Source organism: Eupeodes corollae, chromosome 1, assembly GCF_945859685.1.
Source record: "Eupeodes corollae chromosome 1, idEupCoro1.1, whole genome shotgun sequence".
Taxonomy (NCBI): Eukaryota; Metazoa; Arthropoda; class Insecta; order Diptera; family Syrphidae; genus Eupeodes; species Eupeodes corollae.
In genome coordinates this window covers 209,984,838-210,002,024 of record NC_079147.1, presented here as the reverse complement: position 1 = coordinate 210,002,024, position 17,187 = coordinate 209,984,838, and the positions used below count along the sequence as shown (strand labels likewise).

Genomic DNA, 17,187 nt, shown 5'->3' with positions numbered 1-17,187 from the left:
CCAATCCTAATCCTCAAATCCCGATTTAATCATAATTGATATTTCACAAATCCTTTTCCCATTCCCTATACACCATCACTTTACCTTTCATCCCATCCTCTTATCCATCTTATACTCCTCTCCTCTCCCATAATTACTCGATGTCAATTGTTCTCTTCTTATTCTTTTTTCTCTTACATTTTTTTGCAAGAGATATAATAGAGATAGAAAAAATAGTTGATATTTTTTAATATATTTTGAATACCTTACCATTATCCTTGCTCCCAAAACATCCCTTCCCGAAAATATCCCCCATCTAAATTCCCACATTCCCTAAATATGTATATCTAAGGGATGTAAAACTTGATTTCAATTGAAAAACACCAACAAACTTGTTGGTGAATGAGATATAAACAAAAATTGTGCTTTTAAGCGCATCAACGTTAAAATTAATGCTGATGAAGATGATTCTCTTGGAAACAGAAGACGCTTTGACACCTGATGTGACGATGACGCTGATGATGACTGCACATTTTATAAGACGAAGACGGATAACACTATGAAGAGGAACAACTCGAGATGTGATAGAATACTGATGACATTGGTGAGTACACTACACACACTAGATTGACACTAGAGTTAAATAATTCCATACTGACATTAAGGGATAAGTACAGCGTAACACTTTAAATTTTCATCGAATCTGTATGAAGACAATTATGAAAAAAATTACTAACTAAACTTTTTGGGCAAATTTGGTACATATTTGGAGTATACATGGTTTTTTACTTGCGGCAATAATCAAATATGAAGTCAAAGGGAAGTGGAAAAAAAGTAGGTCCCCCGATTCCGTCCGCTGTTTGTCTATCTGTTCACGACCCTACAGTCAATGGGGTTCAAACTTGGAAGCTATGATTTTAAGTCGATTCTCGTTAGGCGTTTTTTTCTATTTTGTTTTAAAGGGGCCAGTTATAGTCATCATTGAAATGGATTCGGAAACATTTTTGAATCGATATTTGAAGGTATCTGATCGATCGGAAATCCCACAAAGCATTTTTTTGGACAAAAAAAGTGTAATTACGCATTTATTTTTTTCTAAAAATGTATTTTTCAATTTTCCGGACGGAAATTCGTTTTAATGAACAGCTGATACTTTTATGTTCAAAAGTGAAACAAATCATTCCACTGATTTGTGTTCTAATTTCACACAATTCAAATGACAGATTTCTGTCAGTACAAATTTGTAGGTGGATTTCAATCAGGAAATTATTTTCAATGACAGAAATTTGTAATGGAAGCTATAAACGATCTGCCAAAAAAATTCCAATGTTTGTTTTCAATGATGAAAACCAATGATAGCTATAACTGGAGCCAAAGATTAAAAGCAACAATAGTTCCCATTGAATTTTGTTTGTCAAAAAACGAAAATTCGTATTTTCTTAAAAACGAACCAATAGATTTTTATTAAGTATTCTTTAAATTTGTTTTCTTAACTTGGCTTCTTTCCATGACAAAAAATCATATTTTTGTATTGATCCTGAAGGATAAGTAGAAATGGCGATCTCAAAGCAACCTAGCCTGAGATCCAATTAGCGCTGTAGTGCGCCGTTGGGGTACTCCCCATAGAACCGTTCTTTCGTTTTTAAGTTTTCTCAAGAACCAATAAACCGATTTCTCTGCTCACGTTCGTGTACTGTCTCAATAATATTTAATGTTTAAAAATGTCAAGTTTTACTTTTTGGATTTTAAAAATTACTTTTATTTTTCAAAATTCGATATCTCAAAAACGGGCCAATATTTTTTAACATACGTAAAGCGTATGTTAGTAAGCTCTTAGAAATTGCATGCTAAAAATAATTTTAAACTAAAATTGCAAAACTTTATATATACATAAATAATTAAAAAAACAAAAACCGCTCTTCACAATTTTCGAACAAAAAATTGTAATAATTCATTTTTTTTTTAATTTAAATTTTTGAAGACAAGCGTATTTTATTAGTAAATTTTAAAACATAAATTGCCCGACAGTCGATATTTTTTGTTTGTTGACATTTTTTTACAGCTGTTGAGCTGTCAGACAAAACAAATGTTCATATAATTGCACTGGAGCTTCCGTTTTGAGTCACATTACGTTACATTACGTTCTTTTCCTTACGATTGTCAAACGAACCGTGAGGTCGAAGCTCCATTGTGATAATATGCATTGAATTTCTATGGGTGAACTCATAAACGTCAGGTGAAGCCGAAGCTGAAGCGTGTTTGTGATTCAGCCATTAATCTTTTATTGTAAATGTAAATAACTATGAACGATTAATAGGATCATGCTTAATATTTTTTTCTTCCTTATTTACTCATTCTTTAAAAAAAAACGTTGAGTTCTAAAAATGAACCGTAATTTTGTTTTTCTTTATTCTGTCAAATGTCACAAAAATTAATGTATTTTTTGTGCGACAGCCGATTATCACCTTTACGCTTTTCTAATAATTTTTACATATAAGCAGTCGTGATTTTCTTTTTTAAGTTATTAATAATTTATTTTGAATAATTTTTAATTAAATTTAGTAAAAATTTGGAAAGTTAAACCGTTAAATGAAGCCATAAGGGCCAAAAAAGGGTTTTGAGGGTGGTAATCAATCATTAAATTTAAAAAAAAAATTACCCGGAGCCGCCAATGAGCGTAGCTATGGGAAAAATATGAAAGACCGGACATCTCCTGTCGGTACAGCAGCTCCCAACGGATTATTCTGAGGCAGCCAAGATGAAAGAAAAATGCCTGCGGATTGTGCAAAGAATTATTTCTAATGCTGAACATTTAAAGCGTCTTAAAATAAAAAAAAACACCTCTTAACCAACTTTGAAAGACGCAATGCCTCGATTTCTGCAGACGAGAAAAAAAATTAAATTTGGAGCTTCGCGATCTTCGAAAGGAAGAACATACTTAAGATCGACTGCAGAGCTGTGCTAGTGGTATCATGTTATATGGGGAGCTATAACGTACTATGTCACTATGCATGAATGCCACAGCTTACGATTGTGTACTAAGAACGGTTTTCTCCCCAATCAAGGATATTTTTGGGCCCTTAAAATGAAAGTTCCAACACGATAACGCCCTATCCACACCTCTAAGGTCGTAAATATTGGATTGTGCTCCAAAAAGAACCCTTACTGATATGGCCGTTATACTCACCCGATCTTAACATAATAGAAAATGTTTGGGGGTGGCTATCACGCAAGGTCTGGAAGGCAATATCCAACTGAAGCGGAACTCATTGAAAGAAAAGAATAAAAAGTAAGTGCCTGGCAGACTATTTCTCTGGGCTATATAAAGAAATTATATGATTCTTCGCCGAACAGGATGTATGAGGTTAACCGTAGTGCGGTACAACACATTATTAATTTTTTAGGAATAAGTTGTAAATGTAAGGAATTAAATTTTAACATTTTCTGATATTATTTGGAATTTTCAAGTGGGGGTTCTAATTGAATGTGCAGAAAAAAATATAATTTTTCTTATTAAATTCTTTAAAATGCTGTTGAAATGTTATTTATTGAGATCGTACCGAAACTTTCATTTCTATTCGAGGATAATGTTACAAACTTTAATGGGCCAAAAGTTTATTTCAAAAGCTATATTTGATTGGGTGATATAAAGCTCCAAAGACAGAAAGCATAGGGGGTGGTAATCGATTGTCGAGCAGTGTAAGTTCTATTTGCAAACCGTGTATTTTTCGTAGAATGTTCCGAAATGTTTTCGAAAAATTCGTCTTCATAGACCTATAACTTCTCTTTGATCCCAAGAAATTAACGATTTTTTCAAGCCAAATGTTCACCGAGTTTTCCTGTACGCAGTGTCAGTGTTTTGAAAAAAAAGCCATCAATGTTAAAAAAAATGGAAAAATTTGTTCGAAGTTTAATAGTTTTTTATTTATTTTTAGAAATAACACCATCTTTTAAAATATTATTTAACTTAAAAATATTTACAATTATGAGCAAATTTCTTCTTTTTCAATTAAATCTTTTTGAAAATAAGAAGTTATTCAGCGTGGCTTTCTCGTTCGTAGGACTTGCCGTCATACCATTTGAAGGAACTTAAGATGTCATATATCAAACAAAACTACTAAGCTTGGTAAGTGGATAATTTTAAGTCTATTATCTGTGCTATAAGCTTAATAACAAACAAATGTATTATTTTATATTATTAATAGCTGACCCGACAAACGTTGCTTTGTCATATAAACAATTTCTAGAGAATATTTTGCAAGCCATAAATAACTTATTGTAAGTGTGTAAGGATGTGGTATATAACTGGGAGAGATATAGAGCACTGTAAACGGTGGCTAAATATTAAAATAACAAATCCCTAAATAATAAATAATATGAAAATATTTACTACAAAAAAACAATATCAATTCCTTAATACAATAGAGTGTACAATATTTGTTGTGATCCCATTTTTCTCCAATACAAACAAACTGGATGGTTTGCTCACTCGGGAGCACGCCACGTATAGTTGTCCGTGTGAAAAGCATGGAGTTCTCAAATCTAAGTCGCAGACAGACATCGTTTCGCATTGAGACTTATTGATAGTCTTTAAACTGACCTGGCACATCTGGGGGTATAATAGAAATTCACGGTAATAATATATTTTCACCTCGGAATTTGCCATTTAGAATTAAGGCTTCAATAACATTTTTCATTAGCACAACCGTGCTGGGTTCAAATTACGAAGCAAAATTACCGGAGATCCAGCCTTTAGTTGTAAATTATGCGGTGCCATGCTCGGTAAATCCAAAGATTTCAAAAACTTAGTTGGATAATTTACAGCTTCGGTAAAATCACAAACTGTATCAATTGATTTGTATGACACTAAATCTCCTGGTAACAAATGTTGTATCTTGGGATTTAATACGTTGACATCCACATTTTTGCTGCTAAAATTGCGGGTCGGGAAATATCTGGTCAGTAAGAGCATCTTGTGAATCAATAATCTTGCAGAAATCGGCCGCTAAATGTATGCATCCAATTTCATCTGTAGTTTCAGCTTCGCTTATATCTACATTTGTTTTGAGAATGTTTCAGCGGATGGATATTGAATCATTTGAACACTCATATTTACTTTCAGTTTGTACTTTTTCAACATTAGGCCGCAGTGACGATAATTTTAAGCACGCGTTGATCTCATCAGCGTACGTTAAACGCGGAATAACGGGAAGTGTTTGTCTGAAATTACCTAAAAGGAGTAACAGAGTACCGCCAAACAGACTGGCGTTGTTTCTTATATCTTCCAATATTCTGTTTAATGCCATAGGAAAATGTTTGTGTGCCATAGTGCATTCATCCCAGATGATAATTTTACACTGTTTTAGCACTGCATAGATGTTTTTTTTTATATTGCACAACGCGCCTGGGTTATTTTGAATATTTAGTGGCAGTTTAAATACTGAATGAGCTGCTCTGCCTTCATCCAATAAAATTGCCGCAATCCCAGAAGATGCAACAGCCAATGCGGTACCATTATTTGATCATATTTAAGCAAAAATTAACGAAATAAGGAATGTTTTGCCAGTTCCACCTGTTGCATCCAAAAAAAGAATCCACCTTGTCCTGCCGAAACTGCGAGCATGTTGTGGTCATAAATGGTTTTTTGTTCTTTATACAATAGTAAGACATTGCGGGCAACAATCGCTGCCATTTCATGATTCAATTCAGTGTCTATTAAATCAGCATACCGAAATGATTGAGCGGTAAGTTGGCAATGATAATATGCAAAGATCCTCAAATGCTTCATTGAACATAGGGTTACTGAATACTATCGTAAAATCGTTGCACCGTGTACGATGTTGATGCAATTGAACCATAGCACTTAGGAATATAAAAAATAGATAAAAACCTATTCTCAGACTTACGGAATGTAGATGCAAAGTTTCATCGAAATTGGTTAAGCCGTTTCGGAGGAGTACGGCAACTAACACTGTGACAGGAGAATTTTATATACATATTAGATTTAATTTATTTAAATTTTAAAATTAAAAGTTAAATTAAAAGATGTTATATAAAGGGGTTGAAACATAAAGTTAAAAGTTGTTATGTGTTTTAAAAGCATTATTCTAGGCTTTGGAACATGGGCTTGAAAGAAAGATTTAATGTTACCTATTACAAACTTTTACCAGTTTCATTAACGTTTTAAGTATTGAAATGTTGTGTGTTTCACTGAATAAATAAAAACTTAAGAAGCGCTTTTTTTAAATGGTCAGATATAAAAAGTTACAGCTCAGTCATGTAAAATATGCTATTTCAACCCCTTATTAAAATAGTATAAAATTTAGTTTTTATTTTTAGTTTTGTTAACTTCCCGTAGGAGGTTATTGTAATCGGTCTGACTTGTCGAATTGAAAATTTAAACATTTATAGAATCTAAATGAAAGGTTTATAGAAAGATGTAAGGCTATACGTTCCAGGCCATATCTCAAGAGCTGGAAGGGATATCTACTTTTAATAAATTTTATTATGCATATAATACCACAGAAAGATCACGAAAGGTCTTTCAAGAAAATTGAGTGGGTGTTTTTTTTTTTAATATAGCACTTTGAGTTGGCCCCAAATATCTTTCGCTAGTTATTTCAATTAAATTTCATAATGTAAATATGACTTGATACCAAATTAGTACAATTTAAAAACAAAATCAATTAAAGTTTTGTTTATGAATCAAAATGAACAGAAAACAAATATTTGTCACCCCGAATATTTTCGGAACAAAAAATGATATTACCTCCAAAATAACGTTTTTGGCATCTGGTAAACTTTTAAGGAACATAAGGTGACTGGTTTTTTACACAAAATAAAAATCTTAAATCAAATGCTATTAATCTTAGGTGAAATTTGGTTTTCGACTCGAATATCTTTGCAACAGTTAAAGATATTGACTTTAAAATAATTGTATATTATGTGTAAACAAAATTGGAAGTAGAAAATCTCCAAATAATTGAAGATATTAACTTAAAAACAAAATATTGTTGTTAACATAATATGGCAAGTATTGAATTTGAATATTTTTCAAAAACGAACCGATAGAGTTGTATTTTACTTATTTTAATACAACATATTTTTTTCTGCACAAGCTCTTGTAATGTCTTGGCTTTTCTTAGCCTCTAAACATTGGCTCAAACATTTATGTAAGACGGTCTTTGTTAACTTCCCATAAAAAGTTATTGTAGTGGGTCCGATTATTCAAATTGAAAATGTTGACATTTCTCGACGTTTCTAGGTGCCTAGAGTCGAAATAAAAGGTTTTTAGAAAGATGTCTGTGCGTCTGTATATACGTACGTTCGCTACGTTTTTTTCGTCGCCCATAGCTCAAGAACCAGAAGAGATATCGACTTCAAATAAATTTTGTTATACAGATAATAATGCAGAAAGAGCTCTCAAAAAAATTGTGTTTGTGGTTTTTTTTTACCTTAGCAATTTAAAAAAAGGTGAAATTTTGATTAACCCTAAATATCTCACGAACCAATGACGCAAGAGACTTGAATTAAAATCTATATTATATATTGTAACGTGATACCAAACCAGTATATTTTTGGAAAAAAATGCAATTAACGGTTTTTTTAACATTTAACAAGAGTTCGTACAAATTGATTTTCAACACAAATATCTTTTACAAAATTTGAGATTATGGCTTCGAACTAATTTTAACTTATAAGAAATATTGTTTTCAACATTCGGAAAATGAAAACCTAATAAAAGTTTTTAAAAATGTTGAGAAAAATCTAATTAACAGTTTTTTTTACAAAAAAATGAAAACCTAAAAAAAAACAATGCTAAAACTTGGTAAAAAATTACTTTCTACTCAAATAGCTTTTCAAAAATTAAAAGTATTGTCTTAAATATTTTTTTTTATTTCACAGGAAATATTGTTTTTAATATTTAGTAGTATTTTTTTAATCCAATGGTCCGCTTTTTCATAAAAAATAAAATCTACAAAAAATAGTACCTGCGCAAATTTAGTAAAAATTGATGTTTGGTTCATGGTATCTCTCAAATTAATTGCATTCATCCAATTTATAAAAATTTAAGGAATGCTACTAAAATTCGCAATCATTTGTTTTCGACTAAAAATTCTATTTAACAAAACTAGATTTTCAAAATAAACTATTTCTTGATATGAAAAATATTGTTGTTAATTTAAAATTTTTTAAGAATAATTCAACTGACAACTGTTTTAACCCAACACGAAAACCTACAAACTTTTAAGCAAGACAAATCGACAGACGGAATGGGAAGTTATCAGTGAGGGTCGAGTTGGGATGACTTGACAATCTCTGATTATGTGATAAAGCATGTTTTTAACCACTTTGGCTACGATTTCAAGTTGAAAGTAACAATCGCGAAGGACTTTGTTTTGGAATTTTTGAATAGGTTCAGCACTTGTTATCTTTTTACACCCCCATAGTTAGTTGACAGAAGTCAGAACTTGCAGACACAACATTTGTTTGTTCTGGATAGATGGGTCAAAAGTACATTCTTATCTACTTCAAGTTGAGATCTTCTCTTTTCTTTTTGATGTGCTCTTTCCATTAAAGCTTTGCATTAAAGGTCATTCCAAGATATATGGCAGTATTGGAATAGGGCACTTCTGTACTATATAAAACTTATAACATTTGTTCGTAAAATGTATATGCATTTATTTTCTTTCATTAAGCTAGGTACGCCATTTTTGTGTATAGACACTTATGTACTTTATCTACTGCCGATAGATTTGTATACAATTTTCTTTAATATTTTTTAATTTGGCTCTTTTAATAGAAATATAATCCAAAAGGGTACCCCCACAGAAGCGTTATTTGCACAAGCTCGTATAGTGTCTCAATAATATTGCCATTGTTTATAAAAAAAAAATTTCCGAAATTCGATTTCTCCAAAACTGGTCACCGTTTTTACAAAATTGAAAACAACGCATACTAATATGATTTAAATAACTGCATACTACAAATATTTTTAAACTAAAATTGAAAAATTGTACGTAAAAAAAAACTAATTAAATAAAAAGTTTCAGCATTTTTGAAAAATTATGATTGATTAAATGACAGTTAAACTATTGAAGCCAAACTTATCTTATTGGTTAATTTTTTTAAATTTTAATTTTTTGCTAACAAATCTTTGGAAACAAGAGTTTGTGCGAAATCAAACCAATGTCATGTTGCATCGAAGCCTTCTCATTATTCCATAAAATTCTTTGGTGACTGTACAGCGGATTAATAAATAAAACATTTAATTTAATGTGGTCAAAGACTTTGATTCTTAAGAATGTTTGCTTTAAAAAGAAAGCAAAGTCCAAATTGCTCTGAGTGTGATAAGAGAGTGTTAACTCTAAATTAATGTTTCGTATTCCATTCAGTCTTTCTGAGTCATCAAATTATTTTAATTCTTAAATATTATTAACTTTTAATTTGCAGGTACAATTTTTGAATTTAAGCAAATGAAAAGCATTAAACATGGTTCACATCTTCAAATCGCTGTTTATGAAAATAAACTAGGCCTAGTGACTAGGGCCTAGTGACTTACAACTCTCAGCCATTCCTGTGTGCGAGTACTGTTGTCAGGAATGGAGGGGACCTACAGTTTTTTAAGCCGAATCCGAACGGCAAATTTGAGAAAGCACTTTTCATGACAAGAATTACGCTTGGAGAAATTCTCGTAAGAGGCAGTACCCGTGAAAAAGACTTAAGATGGCATAGGCATGGATCGAACCCAAGACCTCTGGCATGGCAGTCCAACGCACTAACTATCATGCCACGGGTACCACATAAATCACTGTTTAGCTTATATTAAACTTAAAGTTTTAAATTGATTGAGCCATATTAGAGTTCTCATTTGAATTTTGATCGATGCAGGTTTACTCGAAATAACAAATAAACTTTCAAAAATTAAAAAATGTCCTTATTTTGTATTTTCACAGTTTGCAGGAAAATTAAATTGACTCTTTTTCGCTTTCGGGAGAAAAAGCTAATAACGAGTGCAGCTCACTTAAATGAAGCAATTATTGAGACTTGAATATGGGTTATGACATTTGTTTTCGAGAAATTTTTCCAGTTTCATTTAAAAAATTTGAGGTTTTCACTGCATAAATTAATCGACTCATGTTATTGATTGACTCTTCTTGTGTTTGTGTTTTTTTTACAGCTTACATGAAACTTTTTTTTTTTATCCATTACGTTTACAACTAAAGCCATTTAATTCATATTTCAATTAAATTTTCTACGTGAATGGCAAAAAATATTGAAAAAAATAAACACTATGGTCATTTTGATTGCTCTATTGAAAAATGTTACTCCACGCAAAAACCACAAACCATCAAACCAATCTACATATTTCATCTATACAAAATAGAATCTAGCAATCTATTCAACCATGAAATAAAAAAAAACAACAACAACTGGCTAATCGAAACCTAACGTAAGGCAGATGATTTGTCATGCCCCAGTCCTATAAGTGTATAGTGCAACTCGGATAAGTGCATTGGTTTGAATGATCCACTTTGATGGACCCTCATGCGGGTATAAACAAATCTTTATGAGTGCAATCTCTATATTTAAATAAAAAACTAAAAAAATATAGATACCAAGCAGAAAGTTTTAGGTAACACTTATAAAAATAGTCTTCACTATTTTAATGAAGCACAAGAAAACTCTAAAGAAAAGATGATATTGTCGTTTTTAACCGATTTCAATTTTGGAAAAAGTTCGTCGAAACAAAATTAAAAGCAGTTTTATATTAAAAAGTCCCAAACAATTTAAATCTCAAAAATGATGAGGCACTTATCTGGGTTTTACTGTAAACACATTTTGTACGTATTTATTTAACCGCTATGAAAGTATTAATTTTTTTTTTGGTTTCTGTTTCGATGAATTCCCTGTTAGGCAGAAATTTCGTTCACAAATTCAGAAAGTTTCAAACCTTGTACGGCTAAATATTGAGGGTCTGTTGTCCACGAAACCTATAACCAACCGTATGGTTGGATGGATGAATAAATTTAGCAAAAACCACTAGCTTCAGCAAAACGTGCGTTTGGTTCGTTTAATATTTTTAAACAACTAAAGAGAAATATATCAAAACCTAACACCATCATCACATCGACACCATAATCATATAATAAATTGATGAAATGTTGTGTTTTATTTGGGTTGCCCGTATAGCTACTTTTTTGTGATTTTGTTTTTGGTTTTGTTTTACTTTTTAAATTCATAAAGTCACATAATGTCATATAATAATAATAATAAATACAATTTCAGATCATATTTCGTGCAGAATCTACATAAAAAACAAACGAAAATAATAAAAATAATAGTGGTGCTATTTTGATACAGGTATTAATAGGGTGTTCAAAAAAATGTAGTAAGCTCTTATATTTTTTTTAAAAAGATGTACAAATTTTAACTGTACATAACCGCACTGTAAGATCGATCAGGGGAAAATCGCAGTATAACCGCAGTCTATGTTGAGAATATGGAAAGACCACTTCTCCAAATTATATAACGGCGATGACGAACCGAATTTTGCTGTAAGGGAGATAGGACCACTCAACCTAGGTGACGCATATCAACAATTCCGCCTACCCAAACTCGACGAAGTGAAGATAGCTACATATATCTAAACTTAAGACAAACAAAGCTGCTGAAGCTGACGGCATCGCTGTCGAACTATTCAAAGCAGCAGGCGATGACTTGGTAGGGTAGGGTGCAAAATGTTATCGGAAGAAGCCCAATAAATAAAAAAGGAGACCCTCTAAATTGCGCCAACTATAGACGCATATTTAGATTGCATATAAGATCCTCTCTGCCGTATTATGTGAACGTCTGAAGCCGTTCGTCAACAACCTGGTAGGTCGTTATCAGTGTGGCTTCAGACCAGGAAAGTCCACTATTGACCAAATATCCACACTGCGACAGATCTTGGAAAAAACCCAGGAACTTCAAATCGATACCCAACATCTCATTATCGATTTTAAAGTCGCGTATGACAGCATCTATAGGAAAGAGCTCTACAGAGCAATGTCTAGTTTTGGCATCCCTGTCAAACTTATCCGTTGGTGCAGAATGACGATGGAGAATGCACGCTGCTCTATCAAGGTCAGAAAAGATCACTTGATGTCAAAAAAGGTTTTAGGCAAGGCGATGCACTGTCATGCGACTTTTTCAATATCGTTCTGGAAAGAATCGTGCAAAACTCAACCCTCAACAATAGAAGCACAATCTTCCAAAAGGTCCATCCAACTACTCGGATACGCAGATGCTATTGACATAATTGAAAGATCAAAGCGTGATGTCAGTGGAGCGTTTTTGAGCATTTCGAGGAAAGCGAAGAAGATATGTTTAGTGGTCAATGAGGGCAAGACCAAGTATATGCTGTCATCACAAAAAGACATTGGACAACGACGTCTTGGACAAAACCTCACCTTGGACAACTATAACTTAGTTAAGGACTTTGTCTACCGCTGAAATCAAACAAAGAATAACTCTTGCAAATCGGTTAGGTTAAAGTGGCTGTAGAATCAGAATCCACGCACTTAGGCCAAAAGAAAAGGCCCATTGTGATACCACATGAATCTACAGATTTAGTTCTTACTAGTCGAACCATTTTGAGCTTTTTATAAATCGAAGAAGATATTTGATATCGTTTTTAGCTAGTTGACTGGGATTTTCAAAAGAGTAGTCTCCCAGATGAAGTTTGCGTCTTAGTGAAAGAGCAGGGCAAGTGCAGAGAAGGTGAAAGATTGTTTCCTCTTCTTCCTCGTCCATACAGCTCCAGCAGAAGTCATATGAGGCTACACCAAATCGTATTGCGTGTCTGCCTATAAGACAGTGTCCCGTTAGGACACCTATTAGGGAGCTAATAATAAAGTCTGCTTCGAGATAAAAAGTTTTTAGCGCGCTTTAGGTCCAGTGAAGGCCTTATGAGTTTTGTGGCTTCGCATGTTGGTAAATTGTGTCACCTAGAGTTTGTTATCGCAAAAGCTGTTTCTTTTAGCAGAAGTTTATACCTATCTTCCCCCTTTTAGGTGAAATAGTTATGACGGTTCCATTTTTAGCGAGTGAATGTTAAATTACTGCGCCATCTCCAAAGGAGACGATCGACAATCGAGGGCCGTTTGAGATTTGCAACCTGACTGTCAGAGAAGATGCGGATATCAGAAGTTGATATCACGTTTTCTCTTACCCAGGAGAGAACCTCTTTGATCGCAAAAATTTCCTCTTGGAAGACGCTACAATGATTAGGGAGGCGGAATGAGATGATTAGATTAAGCTTTTCTAAATACACACCACTACCATACCAACTCCCTCATTTATCTTGGATCCATCTGTGTAAAAATGAATGCTTTTGTCTCCAGGAGTTTTTTGTCTTCCCATTCATCTCTGGATGGAATGAATACCTGGAAGTTTTTACCAAATTGTGGGTTTAGAATAGTATAGTCTATGTTCTTTGGTATGAACCGGAGAGGTTCATTATTGTTGATCCATTGAGGCGTTAAGTCGAGGGATGTCAGATGGAGGAGAGTGTCTTACGCTGCTGAGGGTGTGGTTCTCAATGCCCCGCTTATGCAGAGACATGCAGTGCGTTGGACTCTGCTGAATTTGTCGTAGTATGTGACTGTCTCCAGTGCAGTCCACCATACTGCAACCCTGTACTGTACTGTATAGCCAATAGGTCATGCGAGTAAGAAAACCCCATTTGCTTCCTATGGTTTTCTTGCAAGTGAAAAGAGCTACTGCAGCTTTCTTAAGTCCTTCCTGAATATTAGGTTTCCAATTTAATTTGTTGTCCAAAATCAGACCAAGATATTTGGTTTCATAAAAATTAGTGGTAGAACTTTTTTTGAAGGAGATACAATTACTGGGATCTTGTATTTCCGTGTAAAAAGGACGAGGTTTGTTTTTTCTAGTGAGCATATTGAGTGCGTTTTGGAGGAGGACTCTTAGTGTATTAGGATGTTCTCCTGTGACGGCGATAGCAAAATCATCAGCATACGCAACCCTCTCAAGGGATATTAGTAGTTCGTTAACCACTATGTTCCACAGGGGAGGGGACAGAACACCACCTTGCACAAAAATCCCCCATCTTAGAGTTGATGTTCCTGCTATTTAGCATAAGATTAATCAACTCACAGAGTGAGTATTCGACTTTTAGGGTAGTCATAGAAGAAATGATAGCGGATGTGTCAACGTTGTTGTAAGTGCCATCAATATCCAGGAAGGCCACAATAATATATTCCTTTTGCTCTGGGCAGTAATCGATAATTCTTACCAGAGTGTGCAAGGCTGTTTCTACCGACTTCCCTATGCACTAATCATACTGAGACATCGATAGCCTCTTATCAATGTTATTACGTACTTGACATCTAGTAAAATTTCGAGAAATATCGAATTGATAGATTTTTTTCCAAAAAAAAACCTAAAAAAAACATTACTAAAACTTGGTAAAAATTTACTTTCGACTTAAATATCTTTTAAAAAATTAAAAAGATCGGTTTCAAACTAATTTTATCTCACGAAAATTGTTTTTGACAACTTTTTTAACAAAACAAGAAAACCTACAAACCCTTAAGCTAGACAAATCGAAAGACGGGAATTGGAAGTTTTCAGTGTGGGTCCGCATCCGAATTTAGGTATGAATTGGTCTGTTGCACCATTTGACAGTTCATCGGTATTTTTAATTTGAAAGTGTATGATATCTGTCAAAAAATCAAATAGAAAACATGCCAAATGCATTGTGAATGTAACACCCTTTATACCATTTTGCTCTCATATTATATCAACTGCCCATTGTTGGACGACTTTGAATGTTGATCCGGCTTCAGCTTCACAGGGAGAAGGGTTTGAATAGAGAAACAAAATTAAAAAAAAAAATGATGATCTCCCATTGTTATAACAACGATATATTTGTATGCCTCTTCATCTTCTTTGGTTGCTATTGTATTACTTTTTCTCTATTGTCAAATTGTTTAAATAAAAAGAAATATTTTTTTCATGTAGGTATAAATTTAAATACTCATACATTTACAATATAGCAACAACATTATTGTGCGATATTTACGCAAAGAACAAAACAATACAACAAAATATTGTATATTACGAACAAAACGAAACGAAAACGATATAAACAAAAATAGTAGTAGTTACTTATATCTGATGAACTCAATAGCAATTTGAGTGTGAGTATAAGTGTTTATAAGTATTTGGATTTGGAGTAATGAGTGTGAGTGTGAAATCACAAATTTACGAATGAAGAAATTTGCATATTCTGTTTTTATAACACTTAGATATTTTTTGTTACTCGTTTTTATTATTTAAAATAGGTTATTTAAAATTTTGTATGGAAGGGGACAAAATGATTGGTATAAAAACTGTACTTTAATTGGTTTATCATTTAAAGTTAAGGTAGGTTATCAGATACATAGACATTATGTGTTGAAAAATCAGAAGGTAGTTTGAAGTTTGGCTGCACCAAACAACTAATTTTGTTTTACAAATGTTAAATTTTAAGTATCGTTCGCAATAAAAAAAACTGTTGCAAAAATTAGTTGATTGAATTTTTTATAAGACATTTGGAATTGTCTTGAGATAACTGCTAAAAAATATAATTCCAAAGATTAAATTCAATATTTTCGAATTATGTTTTATTAATGTGCCTATTGGAGGCTAAATGAATATTTCATGAATCAAAAATGGGGGTTTTGTATTTATATATGAAAGAAAACTCCGTCCTCAAATTGGGCAAATGGTGTTAAGTGTGGTATTTCTCGAAACATCCCTTTTCGATGTTTTCAAACATCTTTTGCATTGCCTTCATGCTTTCCTGTGACAAACTATGTATCGCAACTGAATTCTCAAATTTTGGGATAAGTGTCCATGTTCATCTTGAACAATTTTTGGAACTACTGAAGAAGGCTTACGGCGGCGTCCTCCATCGATTTTAGAGGCTAGTTTTCTCAAATATAAACGGGTAATACTGCGACGAAATTGGAGTTGATCTAGTTTCTCATCAGCAGCGGTCAGTAAATGTAAAATCCATCGAAAGCTACTGCTAAATCGAGCATATAGGTGAATAAAACCCACCACCACTTTTTACCACGTATAGCTGCACCTTTTTTGTAGTTCTGAAAGACAAAAGACATATCAACGTCTGTCTTCCTTGCTTCTGTAGTGCTCCATCTTCTCACCTTTCCAAGTGGATGAACGAAGCCGTAGTTTGTTACCATAGTACAAACACAATCGAGCCATCGTACGAACAATATTTTATTTGCTGTATCAAACCGATAGTCGTTTTTTTATCTTGTCCTTGATGGAAAGCAGTGAACATCTCTTCGTTCTGCTTTCCCTCACAGTGCCTGTTTTACGCAGATCTCGCAGCAAGGCTTGGCTGGTGAAAAAATTATCAAAGAACACAATACGCTGTTGCGGAATAGAATTCACTTTGTTCAAGAGGCCTTTTACAACACGTGTTCCCTATGGCTCATTAGTGCTCTATCGAAAGCGAAACAATAACCGTCAGAATTTGCAATCATCCAGTTTTTGTAACCGAATCGCACTGGCTTGCCTTTTATGAACTGCTTCGATGGGTTTCGTCCAAAATATTTTATCATAGATTCATCTATAGATACATTTTCACGAAAAACATCCCACTGGAGAAATTTCTTGGTAAGCAGATCAGCAAATGGTCGTACTTTGAACAGTGGTCGTACTTTGACATAAATAAATAAATTAGGTGGTGCAACAGTCTATGAAGAACCAGGGCTTAGTGACTTACAACTCTCAACCATTTCTGTGTGCTAGTAATGTTGTCAGAGATGAAGCGACATACAGTTTAAATGCCGAATCCGAACGGCTAATTTGACAAAGCACTTTTCATGACAAGAATCTCAATTTGTCAATTCCTCGCAAGAGGCAGTACCCGTGAAAAAAGTTAGGTGACACAGGCAGGGATTGAACCAAGATATCTGGCATGACAGTCCAACGCTCTAACCATGAACAGTGTGTAGTATTACCACTTAGCCCATTGTACACATTTGAGGGCACCACAATACTTCCTATTATGGTCAATTACTGCAATAGAACTACGAAAACGAAAACATCTACCATTTAACATATTGTCCGAATATGAAATGTTATTTACCTTTTGGTTAGTAATCGGATTATTCCACGAACTGTTAAAAA

The 17,187-nt window shown here is 33.4% G+C and overlaps 1 long non-coding RNA gene across 1 annotated transcript in view; it reads left to right on the top strand.

Moving 5' to 3' along the window:
• The window catches only part of LOC129939603 (uncharacterized), a 111,994-nt gene that overhangs the window by 23,453 nt on the left and 71,354 nt on the right, over positions 1-17,187 (top strand). Inside the window, exon 2 of the long non-coding RNA XR_008780556.1 lies at positions 4,041-4,105. This is a non-coding gene — a long non-coding RNA (uncharacterized LOC129939603). The remainder of the gene's footprint in view (positions 1-4,040; positions 4,106-17,187) is intronic.